This window comes from Chionomys nivalis, chromosome 23 (genome assembly GCF_950005125.1).
Source record: "Chionomys nivalis chromosome 23, mChiNiv1.1, whole genome shotgun sequence".
NCBI classification, from domain to species: domain Eukaryota; kingdom Metazoa; phylum Chordata; class Mammalia; order Rodentia; family Cricetidae; genus Chionomys; species Chionomys nivalis.
In genome coordinates this window covers 33,273,163-33,291,160 of record NC_080108.1, presented here as the reverse complement: position 1 = coordinate 33,291,160, position 17,998 = coordinate 33,273,163, and the positions used below count along the sequence as shown (strand labels likewise).

Here is a 17,998-nt window from a genome sequence, read left to right as displayed (position 1 = left end):
TTGTGTTTACTTGGGTATATACCATCCTCATCATCTTGTTATGGGTTACTCACTCGGGGTGGATTTTTCTAGTTTCATTCATTTGCCTGCAAATTTCAAGATTTAACTTTTTTTTTCTTTAGATATTTTTTACTTCTTCAATTTTTATAATCAGGAGTGACTGAAATAAAAAATATAATTGAGTCTCATCCTTATTGTCACTATGGAAACGGCTTTAAGAGAAAACTGGTCAGATGAATATTATTGCTTTCCACTTTTCAACTGGTAAATAGTTGCCATTGATAAAACAGACAAGCCCAGAGAATCTGTCCAGAATGTTCAAGATATGGTGTATTATACAACATGAGTGTTCTCGGGGAGAACACCTACAATTATGTGTACTTCTTGATCTCATCATACAAGACAAGCACAAAGGCACCACCCATGCCCCTGAGAACGTTGGACCATGCACCCTTGAAAAAGGCTTTGCTTCCTTCGTCACAAGCAATCTTCCTCCAGCAGTCGATCGTGCCTGTATACATGATGTCAGTTCCTTTGCATCCTGACTGCATCATCATACAACGGTGAACCTTGTCAAAGGGATAGGAAGTCAGGCCAGCGACAGCAGTGACAGACTGTGCTGATGAAGATGTGAGTGTTCTTGGGATCTGGAAGCATTCCCTTTGCAGTGTCATAGATGCCAAAGTAGGCAGTTCGGTAGATGATAATGCCCTGGACTGACACATTAAAGCCTTGGTACTGGCCCCTGATCCCATCAGATTTGTAGATCTTAACCAGGCAGTCACCAAGGCCTTTGAATTCTCTTTCAGCTCCAGCTTTGTCCACATCAGCTGCTAGACGTGTACGGGCAAAATCAAGGGGGTACACAAAGCACAAGGATGTGGCCCCAGCGGCACCACCTGATGCCAGGTTCCCTGCAAAGTAGTGCCAAAACTGGGTCCTCTTGTCCACACCACCCAAAAAGATCAGCTTGTATTTATCTTTGTAGGCAAAGTTGAGAGCCTGGGTGGGGAAGTATCTGATGACATTGGCCAGGTTACCACTCCAGAAGGGACAGGACTCCCTGTTCCTTGGAGATACGAACCACGCAGTCTATAATGCCCTTGTATTGCTTATCTGCCGTGATTTGCCTGCTGGCATGCAGCACCTGCAGCAGCAGCTTGACCAGCTCGATGGGCGCTACTGCCGTCTTGGAGATGGCCACGGCCACTCCACCTGCCAAGAAGTCCTTGGCGAAGGACACAGTGGCATCTATCATGTTGAAAGAGAAAGAAAAGACAGAGGAGTGCGGAATGGGACAGGCTTGACAACCGGCTTTGACTTACCACTGAGATGTACTCTATTAATTCAATGTACCAACAATTTTCTATCCAGTTTTTGGTCGATGGGCATCTATTTTCCTTCAGGCTGCTCTGATTACTTTATATGCATAAGGACTATAGAGCAAGAACCCAGACATTTGCCCATTTTTTGAGATTATCATTTACTATTCAAAACAGATAATGCAACACTGGGGTTTACAGAGAACCAAATCATATTTGGTCTGTAACTAGAATACAATGATCTTTAGAGTGGTTAGCAGTGTGGTCTGTGATTTATAGTCATTATCTTATTTTTTTTTTTTGTCTTTATGGTAGCTAACCTAAAACAGTCAGGTAGCAGTCAGTCAGCAGCATTCCCATTAAGAAATTTGATAACCTAGAAGACATTTTTAGAATACTAGTTTTATAAAGCGGGCATGCTGGTATTGTACAATTACAGGGCATTAAGAAAATATGGTAAAGAAAGTTTTCTGAGTATGTTTGGCCAGCTGGGCTAGAATGACACATTTCAGTACAAGGAGAAAAGCTATCTCAAATCTGCTACTTTTAATTAATATCTGCATCATAACAGCAATGCATTAATATGTTAGCTCATTTTCCCGAATGAAATTCCAAAAATAATGAAACTAAATGCATAATTCTTATAGTATATCCAGTGCCAAAAAATTCCAGTAATCATAGTGGAAGAACAAATGAAGCCAAACCCTTATTAAAATGGCCATTTACCGTATTAAATTAGTTGACAAAGAAATTTAGAATTATTTTCAGGTAATCTTGCCATGTATGGCACTCTTGTACCAACAGATAGTTTCTAGTTTATGAAAATACTATTTTATTAAAGTAATTATGTTTTTATTAAACATAGAAATATTTAATAGTGATTATGGAATTTGGAGAGAAATTACTGTATTTGGAATCTAGGGAATATTTAATGTAAATGCATTAAATTAATATTTAGAGGATACTTTATGTATATTAATTACATGTGAGAAACAAAATATTTAGGCTTCTTCTTACATAGATGTGTATGCAAACACCTAGGAGGCTTTAAAACAAGCAAACCCAAATTTAACAATATAAATATATTCATTATTCTTGATTTTATTAAATTGTATTCATTTCATTATCACTAATACACTATGGGCTATTATATTACAGTTGGATCTATTTTGAAGAGGGTTTCAAGTCTACATTCCTTTCTACAATCCAACCATTTCCTTGTAGAGCACTCTAATCAACTTAAATATATGATGTATTGTAATTCAACTACATGGACATTTTACATTACATATTATATTTATGTATAAAACATATTATTGTATTATATGAGACATATTTAATTATAATTTGACTGCATAGAACAACATACATAAAAACAGATCACAAATAATTAGAAGCCAGATACACTTGGTGGCACATAGTCACAATCAGAAATCCCCAGACAGGAATGGAGGCTTCCATGTATACACATAGAATATAGCCAAAAGCAGCTGTAAGCTTGCTCAGACAACCTGTCATATTTTGCCAGTATTGTCAGCTGTTAACTGGAGGAAAACGCAGGGAAAATTACATTTTATCCTGTGTTCCCTGTCAATTGCTCTGCTTCTTTTTACAGCACATGGGGAGGAAGTAGACACTGATGAATAATCAGCTCTTGATGAGATCATGGGGTTAAATGCACTCCTACGCTTTCCATTCCTTGGTTTGTGTTCTCTCTCCTCATTGGTTCCCAGAAGGCATAAAAATGTCTGCACTGAAGGATTTTACCAGTCAGGCTCCTGACTAAATTCCAGCTGTTAGCTGGAATTTAGTCAGGTAGACTGGCTATAAACAACCGCAAAAGAGAAAATCTGTCCCGGAGACCTACAGGAAACAGAAGCACTACAAACCTAGGGAAGCAAGTATTTGGTGAGAATTTCATGTTCTTGCTAAAACCACTTGTTTCTGTTTGCAGTGCGGGAATTGTGCTCGAGTCTCTGAAGCCAGTGTTTCAGCGTTAATATCTGTGATTCCTGGGTTGGTCTTGGATTCTGCGTTTTCTGAAATGACGATTTACTTAGAAAGTAAATACCTGACAACAACCGGGATGTACCGATCTTATTGGAGGGACCAGTAAGATAAATGCAACGTCTTAGAATAGCCTCACGCCCCGAGAATCTGAAAATTCCAATTGTCTGATTCCCCACTCAGTGTGTTAGAGACTCGGACACAGCATTTCTGAATGTGATACGAGTAAGCTGCAACGGTCAGCAGAGAATCACAATCAGCTATCAGCAGGGAGAAATGAAGGATTTTTTGAGCAGGCAGAAGTGGATGATTTTAGCTAAATAAGCAGGATACAGACCCGATAAGTGGGATTTGGGATTACCTTCTAGTTACCTCACAATGCTTTCCCCTTTTGATTATTGGATTCTGGTCTTAGGTAAACTACATTTTTATTTTTGCTGGAGCACACATTTAGACGGGAGGAAGAAGGGAGAAATGAGTCAGCAGCTCTGATGGAGATCGCCAAGGTGACCACAGGATTTGTTGCTATTGGTGGAATTGAGATCATCCTCCTCATTGGTTCATATTCCAGGAATATTTTGAATGCACACTGTCCTTTAGACAGAGGCAAAAACAAATAATTATTACCTTTTCAGCTTAGCTGGTCCTTACTAGTCAGGCTCTGTCTATATGCTAGCTCTCAGGTGCTCATGTTTATAATCAAAACCTGAATATACATTGGCCCCGACAAGGAAGATTGTTCTTGACATCTATATGAGAAAAAACCCAGGGAAATTAAATTAGCAAAGTCAGGTACTGGGTTTTTCCCAGTATTATAGTTGTGAATCACCTGTTACTCTCTCCTGTGCAGCAAGTCGATTCCTGTTTCTGAACCCTATGCTTCTCTTTCAACTTGTGGCACCACTGTCTCTATATTGAAACACTGCAAGAAGCTGTGTTAAACTCTGTATTTTTGTCTCTAGAATTAAGCTTTCTCAGGTTTTCAAGTGGATTTTTCTTTACCAGGTTGGCACCACTTTGTTTGAGGGAGTAAGCAACGTGTTGTTTCTCAGCTGCTCATTCCCATAATAATAACACAGAAATTGTATTAATTAAATCACTGCTTGCCCATTAGCTCCAGCCTCTTATTGGCTAACTCTTACATTTTAATTTACCAGATTTTAATTAATCTGTGTATCACCACATTGCAGTAGCTTACTGACAAAGTTTCAGCATGTCTGACTCTGGCGGAGGCCCCATGGCTTCTCTCTGACTCTGTCTTTTGTTCTCCCAGCATTCAGTTCCATGTTCCCTTCCTACCTAAATTCTGCCCGGCTATAGGTCCAAAACAGTTTTGATATTCATTAATGGCAAACACAGCATACAGAGGAAATCCCACATCATTGGTTCTTCCCTGTGTTGACATATATCAGTCTTATAAATAGTTTTATGATAATAAAATATCTTAAATTCCATACACTTTAAAGTACTGATGCGTTATAGATCACCTTTGTACTAAAATTCATCTCTGATTTACCTAGAACATATATCTAACACAAATACCTTTTTGATTGTTAGAGGTGATTATCTACTACCTTTGTTAGTTTTCAAGTTGCAGCTCTTTAGGATACAGTTTTTCAATGAGTGCATTGAATATATAACCCATACAAAATAGAATATACAGTATTTTGCAAAAAATAAACATTAATTTATATCAACAAACAAAAATACATAATAATGTATAATGTTACTGAAATGTACATCCTTTTTAGTTTATGTGAAGACTAAATAATACAACCTTTGTCTTCTCAGTTATATATTATCAACCTCAGCATAAATTTTGTAGAAAAAGAGAAACTGAGCAATCTATCTATACTAATCACTGAGAGAGGAATGCTGAAATTATTTAGGTACAGTAATAAAAATCAGTCAATTTTGGACTATTATATATCAGTCAATAGATATGCATGGGCATTACCAGAGATGGTCCCCTTGGATGTCACAGATATGGGTCTTGGATGTGTAAGAAAATGAGGTATGAGAAGAAATTTATATAATGCCTAGGTAATTTGAGTTTATAGTATACAAGTAGCAGAGATTTAAGAAAGACACAAATAATTCCTCAACTTTAGACTTGCATGGAGAATTCATTGTTTTTCTAAGACTATTGGAACAGAATATTTACACAGTTGTACATCTTTTTGAAAATCTGAATAATTATAGTGCAAAAACTGTCCAAAATATAGACATGCAATGTTGAAGAGATAAGAGAAAGACAAGAAAAAGAAATGGTGAAACTGAGCTACTAGAATGAAATGGTAGCAAGATTTTAGTGAAAAATTAATCACTGCAAAAATTAATGAAAAAAGATAACATTTATGTTGATGGTATTGTTACAGAATGTAAAGAAGACTAGGAAGTTCATAGAAGGACTCCATCATGGAGCACTCTATGAGAAGCCAAGTTTATTCCTTGTGTGGACAAATATCCAATGCAACATTTCACTATGCTGGCTGTCCATTTTAACATGAACAGCCTAGGAATAACCACATTCCTTATTCCATTCTATAAAACTAAAGTTTATATAATTAGGACCTATGTAGAAAACAGGAAGATATTTAAGATGTAGAGACCTAAAATAATCCCAAGGGTGGATTTAGTGTCTTAAAGCTAAAATAATAGTGCCTTCATGGCTCATCCAGGTAGATACATTTATGGCATAGCTGTAGGCATTCTCAAGGTTACTCCCTCTGTACATAATAACAATTATTTCTATGATTTATAAAAGTCATACTTTATAAAACGGACTAGAGATAAGCTGAGGGATCTAAGCTATATGTGCAAAAGTAGTTTAAAAATGAGAACAGCTAGATCCAAATCTCTCAACTCATACCTTGGTGGGGGAAATAAGAAGTTTCTTTGAAGATATTTGAAGCCATTTAGCCCACCAGAAACAGAAGCAGGATTGAACATTTCCCTGTAATCCACAGCCTTATGGCTCTGCACAAATTAATGGAGATGGGTTAATTCTTGATGTAAGAGTTAGCTAGAAATATGTTTAAGCTATTGGCTAAATTGTATTGTAAATAAAATAAATTCTGTATGATTATTTCATGACAGAGAAGCTGAGAACAAAGAGACATCCTCCTTACAAGAATTTTTGCTTTTGTGCCATGTAGCACATAAAAATAAGGAATTTTGTTCCTGCTAATTTAAGCCATATCATGCAGATTCAACTTCAATCATATCTTAGGTAGTCTATTCCTGTGAAGCTTCTAAAATAACAATGGAGGGACTTCTGTTCTATGAGGATATGAATGTGTAGGATCTTCAAAAATTGATGCTTTGCCTCATATTCATAGTTATGAATACATTTTTGAAATGGTTTTATGCTGAAATGTCAAATTATAGAAATTCCCCTGTCCAAAGAGCAAATTGGATGACAATGTATTAGCACACTTGTTAGAATATTCTCCTATTCCTCCATACTACAAGGTGTTCTGTTCTCATAATACCTCACCAAGTGTACCATTACACATTTCATTTACTTTCAAATATTATGTAAGTTAATGTATTGCATATACATATAAATAATTTCTGAATATGTACAGTTCCTTCATATAGTTTATAATTTCATATGTAAGTGTTGTATTTATATTACTTCATCATTCTTTCTGCTACCTTCAATACATTATCTGTATTAGAAAATATCAAAACAAATACAATAATTCGTAAAGTTATTTTACATTTTTGTGCATACAGAAATGTATACTTAACTATCACACACTAAATAAAAATAGAGTGATTATATGTAATCATTTTAGCTAGTCCATTTGAAATTTAAAGAACAATCAATATTATTGTACAGTAAAAGCAGATGTGTTCTGTCTTAGCATGGAATTTTTGTTTGTGACTTTTCTGCTCTGTGTGGGAACTTGAGATATTTTCCCATTTGTGTTGTCATTACAATTATTGATGTCATTGTGCTTACTTTAGTTTTTATTTTTAATTGTGATCATTTAGTTTTTTTGTTGGAATTCACATTTTATAATTTTTTTCTTCTAGTATGCTTTCCTTATGTAGGAGGTTATGTATGCTGTGAGTAGCTTTTAATTCTCTTGGATAAATAAGGAGATGATTTCAACCAATGAATTAACAAAGTAAAGCCAGGCTAAAAGAGATATATGTATAGAGAGAGTAGGCACAGTTGGGGAGAAATTGTGTAGCTGCCTCCAGAGACAGATATTTCCACTTTAGCCAGCCTAAATTTTGCCTGTAGGCCATGACCTCATGGTGATGCACAGATTAGTGGAGATGGGTTAGTATATATATATATATATATATATATATATATATATATATATATATATATATATATAAGAGCTAGCTAGCAATATGCTTAAGCTATTGGCCAGAGTATTCCAAATAATATACTTTCTTAGTTATTATTTCGAGTCAGGGCAGTTGTGAAATGAACTAGCAGCATGTTCAACTATATCCATGTAAACCTGACAAAGTTTAGAAAGGAATTCTAGACACACAAGGACAGAGTTAATCATGCCTTTTTGGTAACAGCATTTTCTCAGGTGAGCTTTGTTTGCTAGAAGGAAGCAGTGGCACAATTCTTTTAAGAGACGGCTTTCTGATTCAGTGGTAGCAGCAAAAACTGTGAGACTCCTTTATGAAGGCTTCCTGGTCCATGCTAGTTGCATGAACATCTCTGACTCTTTCTGAGGGTCTTGCTATGGAGCATTAAATGGGGTTCGTGAGCAGAGTGCAACAACTTACTTAATGGCATCACAGACCCAAGCATGGATCTGGGTCTGAGAGGAAAGCTCTTAGAGGTAGGGAACATCCTTTTGTCATGTTGAACTCGGTGAACCAACAGGAAAGATGGTATAATTTGTTCTAGCCATGTCCACTTGGCATTTAAAAATGCTTCTGTACAAAAAACAGTTAGAAATACAAAATAAAGACAAATTCAGACATAAATAAACCTCTAAGCAGATCATAGTGTCATAGTGTGTCTAAAAAATATACAACAGTAGGGAAGAGAGAAAAATGTATATATATATATATATATACATATATTTATACAAAGAAACAAATAGTTTTAAAAAATAAAGTCTTTAAAGAGACAGAATATTGACAATTGTAAATTAAATAAGTAAAGAAAAGCAAGTATGTAAAAATGGAAAATATATACATAGTCTGTATTATGTATACGATTGTGGGGTTTTTTGAATTTCTTGACTTGCTATAAGCTAAATACAGAGAGACATTTCAAGGTTTGCTAGTACTCTAAATCAACATATATGTTTTTAAAGTATTTTTACTTTAAAATGTTGTTCTAAGGACATATTGCTTTGGAAAAGAGGCTCTACTTTTATTTCCACAGGTGATGGAAATAAAATCCCTGTGGATTCCATCCAGACTAATGTGGTTCAATGGAACAAGATGCCTTGAAATGTCTTAGTAACCCCGCCAAAAAAAAATTACTTTGCCCAATAATAGCAGGAAGCATTCTGGAGAGAACTACAGTCAAATCTCAAACATAGTTTAGAAATTTTTGTTTACATTTAATGGGTAATATGCTATTGGTATAAATTTTATTTATTTACACAAATTTAAGACCAATTTTGTTATATATATATATATATATATATATATATATATATATATATATTTCTGCTCTTGATTAAGGTATTGTGTTTAAACAGCTATTTTTAAAATATAATGTATAATTACATATATTTTATTGAATGCCATCTATATTAGTAAAGTTTGTAGGCATATTATTTAGGTTTTCTAGATGTACAGAGATATATTTCAGATGGATAGTTATTCTTTTAACCTCTCGAAGACTAACAAAATAACGAATTTAAAATGTTTCAAAAACTTAGGATTTATTCTGATAATGAGACACATACACAAGTGCTCCAGGCAGCAACAATTACTTCAAGAGTAATGGAACATAGAAGGAAGTGACTGATAAACTGCCAGTACAGGTGGAACTGTCTTTGAAATTTTGGAAAAAGTCTCCCAGTTAGTAATTGCCTGTAGGCTGAAGATGAGTACCCACAAAATACAGAAGAACTTTGATGATCATCCAGGCAGTGAGCTGTCTCTCTCAATTCTAGAGTTGTGGCAGTTGCTTACAATGCACTTCCTGTTAACTCAGATAATAGTATATCTTTCTGGAGTCATTGATGGAGTTGAAGTATAGGTATAATTATAGTTTTTCTTAGTTATGATAAAAGATAATATATATATATGTAGATAGATAGATAGATAGATAGATAGATAGATAGATAGATAGATAGATAGATAGATAGATAGATATTATACTGTAATTCTTGCTGGATACATGCTTTGTTACTTGTGTTTTACTATGTTAATTTTAAAACATTCTTTTGTATTTAGACAGAAAAAGGGAGGTGATATGAGAGGTAATATATGCTGTGAATATATTTTATCGTCATTTGCTAATAAGGAAGCTGCTTTCAACCAATGATTTAACAGAATAAAGCCAGGCTGAAAGAAATATATAGAAAAAGTAGGTAGTCAAGGAGAAGCCATGAAGCTGCCACCACAGACAGAAGCCTCTGCTGGAGCCAGTCAAAACTTTGCTGGTAGGCCATGACCTCATGGTGATGCACAGATTAGTGGAGATGGCTTATTTTAAGATTTAGGAGCTAGGTAGCAATATGCTTAAAATATTGGCCAAACTATTAGTTTCTGAGTGATTATTTAGAGTCAGGGTGGTCGGGAAACAAAGTAACAGCTTCTGCCAATAGCCTGTTCTTCTTAGAATACACTGTCTTCACAGCAGATATCCTTATCTTTGTGATATTAAATTGAAACAAACCATTGCATGCAATATTTATGAGTCCAAGAATAATGGTGAGTTTTGTGTATTGATCAGGTGTAATTAGAAGAAATACTATAGTTTCCTTCCTTTTTTTTTTAGCAAATGTGGAATTGAGTAATATTGGTATAAAATGATGGTTCATCAAAATATTTTATGGATTTTTTCGTCATACTTTAAATCTTGTAGTTTTCCTTACCAAATTATTTTTCAATTCTCCCCTTCTTTTTCTATTTCTATGTTTTATAGCTGTTTGATTACTTTATAATGAAGCACTCCAAACCAAAGACACAAATCTCTTCTGAAACCTAAGCAGTGATGATGAATACCTTTATGCTTTTGATTGTGAAAATTGGAGAGTAGTTTTAGAATTGGAATGTGGTGGATTTCTCCCAAATATGTTTGTATATTAATATAAATAATATATTTTAGGAATAAGAATTCCATCAGAATAAGAAAAACATAAAGAACAAAGGCAAAGTATCTGTGAAATTAAATGTAAGACATAAACAACCAAACAAACATAATTATTTATAACATAAATATATATATATATATAAATTATTAATGAAATCATTTGACCTTATTTTATTTCTTTATCTTTATCACACTGTGTGTTATTATATTCAAGAATGGTGTATTTGGAAGAAGGCTTAAAATCAATATTTCTTTCTTCAATCTTATCATTTTTTGAGATGTAACTTTGTAAATATAAATATTTTACATATTATTTTCAACTCAATGAAAAATATAATTATATATTATATATACAAAACATATGTGTACTATACATATGGTGTTTTACATTGTAATTCAGCTACATAAAAATACATAGAATTACAGAAAGAAAAGTTCAAAATCAGTCAACAGCCAATGTACTTGACAGCCCAAAGTCACAATCAGAAAAGTCCAGAGAGGAATGGAGATTTTCATGTATACAGCTCAAATCTAGGCAAAAGTAGCCTGAAAGTCATTCAGATAACTAGCAGTATTAGTTTTCTCCTGATCAGAGAGGAAGAGCACAGGTTAAAAAAAAATATTTTCTCATGTGTTCTTCTTTTAAGTTCCCTGATCTTTTTAACACACACAGGGAGGAAGAAAAAACAGATGAATCAGCACATCTGGTGGAGATCTCCATGTAAACTGCAGACCTGTGCTTTCCATTACCTGGTTTTAGATCTCTGTACTTATTGGTTCTTAATGCATATATAATTTAATGTGCAGACTTCCCCAAGAGGAGGCAATGAGAACAAATAAAAATGTCCCTACTGAAGCATTTTGCAAGTCACGCTGCTGGCTAAAATCTATCGTTTTAGCTGGATCTTGTTAAAGCATGGCTAGAAACAACCCTAGACAAGAAATTCTGTTCCAGAGACCTGCAGTTGATAGAGGCAATAGAAACCCAGGAGAGGCGAGGAATTTGTGGGATTTTCAATTATTTTGCTAAGAGTCTCCTGCTCCTGTTTGCAGTACAGAAAATGTATTTGTGTCTCTAAAACTGTTCAGGCTTTATATCAGTGACATCTGGCTCAATCTTGGTTTTGCAATAACTTCAAGGAATGGACTTCAGGAATTCATATGTGATGAAATCCACAGATGTACTGATCAATTGCACAATATGGGTCCCCCTGAGGCAATGCCCATGTCAGGCAGTAGTCTCACATAGCCATTTGTGTCTTCTTGAAAATGTCAAGTGTCATATTCCCTAATCAGTTCATTTATGGAATCTGGCGTGAAATTTCTGAATGTTATACTAACAAACCGCAATTAGAAGCATAAAATTAAAATCAGTCATAGCATGCATAGGGGGACATTTTCATGTAGATAACCAGGACAGAAAGATGCATAGCTAGATATAGGATTGCCCCCTTGTTCCCAGAGATGTTTCTACCTTTTGATAGTCGGATTCAGTGCCTAAGTTAAATAATATTTTTTTTTCTGTCATCCACTTACAGTTTTGCTTTTTCTGCTACAGTTACCACTTAGATGGGAGGGAGGAATGAATCAACAGTTCGGAAGGAGCTCTGAAGAAGATGCAGGAGCCCTGGCTGTTCAGTTTTTCTGCCAAGCAGTTACACTGATGACACCTGCTGTCCAATTAAAATTATTACACCTACTCCAATTCATTGTAATTGCCTAGTGCAGATAATTTGTAAAATCTAAAGTTTATGATTACTGACAATATTACAGTTCAAAAATGTAATAACCAGTTTGCTAACACTATACATGGTATTCTGCAAGGCTTATGTGATTTTCCTTATACATTAATTTATTTGGTTTGGGAATTATCTTTGTTTTTCTTATTATATCTCTAAGAAAATGGTTTAATACCAGAGCCAAGGATGAGCTACTTTTAGATAGAATACAATCCTTACAGACTAATAATAAACAGCTTGCTGAAAACATTAATACTATTGAAAAGGATAATATTAATTTAGCAGACAAAACCCAATCTATGTTGAAGGGTGCTGAGAAATTATTTGAAAGAATTTGTACTGTTTAAATTAACAATCAGAATCTATTGAAAAATTATAAAGTGTTATCAGATGAAATATTTCTAGGAAGGCAATATGTACTCTATTCAAATAATATTCAAGGATGAACCATTATGTTTATTACAGAAGTTTTTTAACTTGAAAACATATGTGCAAAATAAGGACCAGAAGGTAAATGACTCAATGAGGGCAGTAGAACACCCCACAGGACTAGAGATTTATACTTAATAAAAGTTAATGGTAAAAAGAGTTGAAACAATTATGAAATTATTAGAACTGAAAGGCAGGGAGAGAAGGTACAATAACAGTATTTAGACATACCCGTATGGGTCAAAGTCAAGGATGACTTACCCAGAGTTTTACGTGCTTATTCAGTTATTTCCTCTGAGAAGTGGTCAGGTACAAAATAACTTTAGGTAGTCAATTAATATAAATGGCAGCTTATAGGTGTGAGTGATCTAAAGGAAATTATGCAAGCATTAGAATCTAATGGATACTCACTCACCATTTGTTAGGGTCAGGATTCAAGAACCAGGGAAGAGAATTTAATCTTATACCAGAGTTAAACAGGACAAGAGAAAACCCATTAGTGACTTCTTACAAAGACTAACTAAGGCTCAACAAGTTGGAGCAACAGACCCAGAAGATAGATGTGTCCTTATAGAATCTCTGAAAATGCCAACTTAGAATGCAAATAGATACTTGGGCCTTTAAAGTTCAGACATCACCAATAGATTATTAGATCTTCCATACAATAAATTTTGAGACATTTGAATATAGTACTGAAGCTTGGGTAGGAGAGGCAATTTTCAATGGTAAGAGGAGAAACGAAAATGCCAAATGAGAAGGGATTGTATGAGCAAGGAAGGGTCAAGATCATAAGAGGGAAAGCTGCAGAGATACGAACCAAGCTCATGGAAAATCATGAAATCTACAACAGCTGTGAAGCCGATATTCTACTGATTTAAGCCATCTGCTTGTGGGTACAGATTTGTAGCTACCTTTATTTGAGAGGCACATTGTTAGGGACCAGGATTTATTTCTGTTAAAAGATAACTTTTTGAAGACAGTTCCTTAAGTTGGGATTTATCTTAGCCTTTATATGGCAGGGTTTTGAAACTGCTGCAGCTTAATGTGCCAGATTATGTTGCTTCCAAATGGAAGGCCTTGTATTTGGGAGGAGATGATGTGGGATGGGCTTTGGTGAGGAAAGCATGTGGAAAGAGGAGAGGGTGGGAGAACTGTGTTCAAAAGTAAAATGAATAAAAAATTAATCAAGAGAAAGCAATTGTGTAAATCCCATCTTATCAGTGATTTGATATATATATATATATATATATATATATATTATCTCATTTAAATCCATAATACAGTTATAGAGATCAAAAAAGAGCTATAGAGACACTGGCACATGCATATTTATAAACACACAGCAGTCTCTCTAGATGTTTTTCTATTGTTTTTTTTTTTTTCTGACCATCTACATTGTTGTTTTGATCAGATGAGAGAAATCTCAAACTACTATGTTAGTTGAAGTTTATCACTGTTCATAGTACAGCATGTGTTGCTTGTATGGCATTTGTGGCTGTCTGCCCACCCTTGGTTCCCTCAGAGATTAGCTTCATGAATGAGGTATCATGGGGCCATGATTACAACTGCACTTCTGGGATAATATTTGCTCCGTGCTGATACTGAATAGCATACAGCTCTGAGTATATAAACCTTATTAAATATTTGGATGGAGGGCCACTTAATAGAGCCATCCTCCTACTTGACACCAGCTACCAGCCCAGAAGACATCTCTTAAAGAGCCATTCCTCTGTATGCCACTATAATTGATCTTAGCTGAACAAAGCTATTTTTCAGAAGCCAAGTTTGGTTTAATTTTTTGATTGCTTAGAATGTTTTGAACATGTATTTTAGTTTTTATGTAGTAATTAGTGACCGACATCAGAATTCCATTAGTAAACAGAGATTTGTGTCCCACAAGACCTGCATATCCACAGCAAGAATTATTATTCATTATAAACACTCAACAAATCGTTGGCTTATTACTAGCTAATTTGTAAATTTTTAATTAATTATATTTCTTATTTGTGTTCTACCACGAGGATTGGTAAGTTTTCTCAGTATAGCAAGTACATCTCTTTCCCATTGCCTCTCATGATACTGGGAATCCTCCATTTTTCCCCACTACTTTTTGTCTGGTTATTCAGCCTAATCTTATTCTGCATAGTCATAATTCAGTCCAGACTTTTATTAAATCAATCACAATAGCATATATTCACACGGTATAAGGGAATATTTCATGCTGTTTTTTTTTTTTTTTTTTTTTTTTTTTTTTTTTTTTTTTTTTTTTTTTTTTTGGTTTTTCGAGACAGGGTTTCTCTGTGGCTTTGGAGCCCGTCCTGGAACTAGCTCTGTAGACCAGGCTGGTCTCGAACTCCCAGAGATCCGCCTGTCTCTGCCTCCCGAGTGCTGGGATTAAAGGTGTGCGCCACCATCGCCCGGCTTCATGCTCTGTTTTTGATTTTTTAAAAATATACACACACTTTTTATTACATTTTATTTATATGCTGATGGAGACATAAAATTCTATCCTTGCTATCTGCTTGACAATTTTGATGATTAAAATCTATTCATGCAATGTTGGTGTATATTATTTCATGTGTACATTTAGTCTAAAATATCTGTGTTTACTCCTTACATATTTCACTTATTTTGCAGTGATTTCATCCTGAATGCTCATGTCTAGAAATAGAAGAACAACCACATGAACATGAAAGTTCACCCTGCCCAAATGATGCTTAATATATTTCCACAGGATGGGCTGTGATCTAAAACTACCTTAAAATAAGGAATTATTGAACAGGAACATTTTCTACATCAGGCTGCACATCTGATTTTGTGACATTAAGTAAACACACAACACAATATCAAAGAGTTAATACACTATAACAGTGATTATTTCTCATGAGATAAAGAAAACCTAGTAAAGGAAAATATTCCAATTATCATTCTTTTTCTGTCTACATTTTGCAATAGCTCAAAGCAAGTCAGAGATAAAAAGCACTATGTTATATGTAAAGGCTCTCTTTTGCTTTATATATTTTTTTACCTGGTACCTTAAAAAGACACATCACAAACACAGGCAATTTCACTAGGCATTTTATTTTATATGAGCATATACTAGTTTCATTACTTTATTTTATTTTTATTTATCCCCAATATATCTAGGCTGAGCTAGGTAGACTTCCAGACAATGGGTTTCCTAAAATCAGAACAAGCAGGATGGATAAATTCTCATTCCACTGCTCCTGGCACCACAATCTGACCCAGCCATAAAATTGTCCCACAAAATCAAAGTTATTAGTTGTTACTATTCCTGCTCCTTCAATGTCAGGACAGAGATACTAGGCTACCCTTACCTCAGGTAGCTGTTTCAGTGGGTATTTCCATAATGGCCTTTTTCTCTTAGCATGTATTCTCACTCCTCCCATTCTTCAACTGGATTTTGGGAGCTCATCCCTGTGATCAACTGGGGATCTCAGCATGTTTCCATCTTTTTGCTGTATGTAGGTTCTACAATGACATTTAATGATGTGGGAGGCCAATTGTTAATTTCACAGCACCCCATATTCCAGGAATATTCACACAGAAACTATATTCTTTAAATCACTGCTTGACCCATTAGCTCTAGCTTCTCATTGGCTAATGCTTACATCTTAATTTATATTAATCTGTGTATCACTTATGTGGCTTTGGCTTACCAGGTAAAGTTCCCATGTCTGTCTGTTTGCATTTAAAGAGAGATATGCTACAGAGATTTGCATTCATAAGGATACTGGTTTATAGACAGAAATTTAAGATCAATGTTGTTACATATATAATTCTGCTCTTTATAATGATATTTTGTTCGTGCATCTAGCTTAAAATATAATACATAATTAAGAAATGTAGGTTAAAAGAGAGTCATCTATAATAGTCAAATTTGTAGTCATGTGGTTTTGGTTTTCTAGAAGTACAGATATATATTTCAGATAGAAAGTTATTCTTCAAACCTTTCAACACTAACAGAATATTCCATTTATAATATTTTTAAATTTTAGGACTTTTCAGGGTAACGACACTCATGCACAACTGCTAAAGGTAGCACTAATTACTTCAAGAAGAAGATGGGTATTGACGAGTTGCTTTGTGGAATTTGCTAGACTTGAAGAGAAGAAACTGCTCTTGTCTGTACTGTTTGATGGTAGGCTGTATTAACTGGATATGCAGGAACCATAGAAAAATTATTACAGAAGATGCCTAAAGAAGGTGAGACAGTCCTTCAGAGTTCAGCATAGCTTTTTCCTGCTAGGGCTGAAAACAAAAAAGCACGTGGTCAGATTTTCATCAACACCATTTAAGTGTTTTATGACAGGACCTCAGAGGTGGGTGGTCCTTGGACTTCCCACAGGGCAGGGAACCCAGATTACTCTTAGGGATGATGAGGGAGGGGGACTTAATGGGGGAGGGGGAGGGAAATGGGAGGTGGTGGCAGGGAGAAGGCAGAAATCTTTAATAAATAAATAAATAAAAACTGCTGCAGGGTTTTGCAGCTAAAGCTGAGTCAAGAAGCCTGTCTTAAATGAGAGCGCTTACCTCTAGCAAGCAGAATAGATCCAAGAAATTGCTGCTACCAAGAAGCCATGCTTTACTCTATTTTTTTCTGTCTAGAATTACTTCATAAGCTCTCTCAGATTTTATGTGGATGCAGTTGTCCATGTGGGCACCATTTATAATACTATCTCTGTCAGTAGAGCATAAGACTCTTAATCTCAGGGTCATGGGTTCGAGCCCCATGTTGGACACCATTCTCTTGTTGTGAGGGTTTCTGTCCTGCCCAGTTCCCACAGCCAGAGAGCCCCAAAGAAAATCACACAGGGGTCTACATAAGTTATGAACTGATTGGCCCATTAGCTCAGGCTTCTTATTAACTCTCGGAACTTGTATTAACCCATTATTCTTATCTATGTTAGCTACATGACTCAGTACCTTTTTCAGTGGGGTAGGTCACATCCTGCTTCTTCAGTGTCTGGAAAGGACTTCAGACTGAAAAGGACTTCAGAAAGAGCTTCCTTCTTCTCAGAATACTCCTGTTCTCTTTGCCCCCCTCTAATTCCTGACTGGTTGTCCCACCTTTACTTCCTTCCTGGCTACTGAACAATCTGCACTTATTTAAAACATAATTGACAGAATACTGAACTGTCACACACCAAAGGAAGGCAGATTCAGAGAGAAGTTAGGTAGCTGCCACCAGAGAAAGACATGCCAAAAGCCTTGCT

The 17,998-nt window shown here is 35.2% G+C and overlaps 1 pseudogene; it reads right to left on the bottom strand.

The window, feature by feature from the left end:
- Positions 1-371: 371 nt before the first annotated feature.
- On the bottom strand, positions 372-1,258 carry LOC130865072 (ADP/ATP translocase 2-like; annotated as a pseudogene).
- Positions 1,259-17,998: the final 16,740 nt, after the last annotated feature.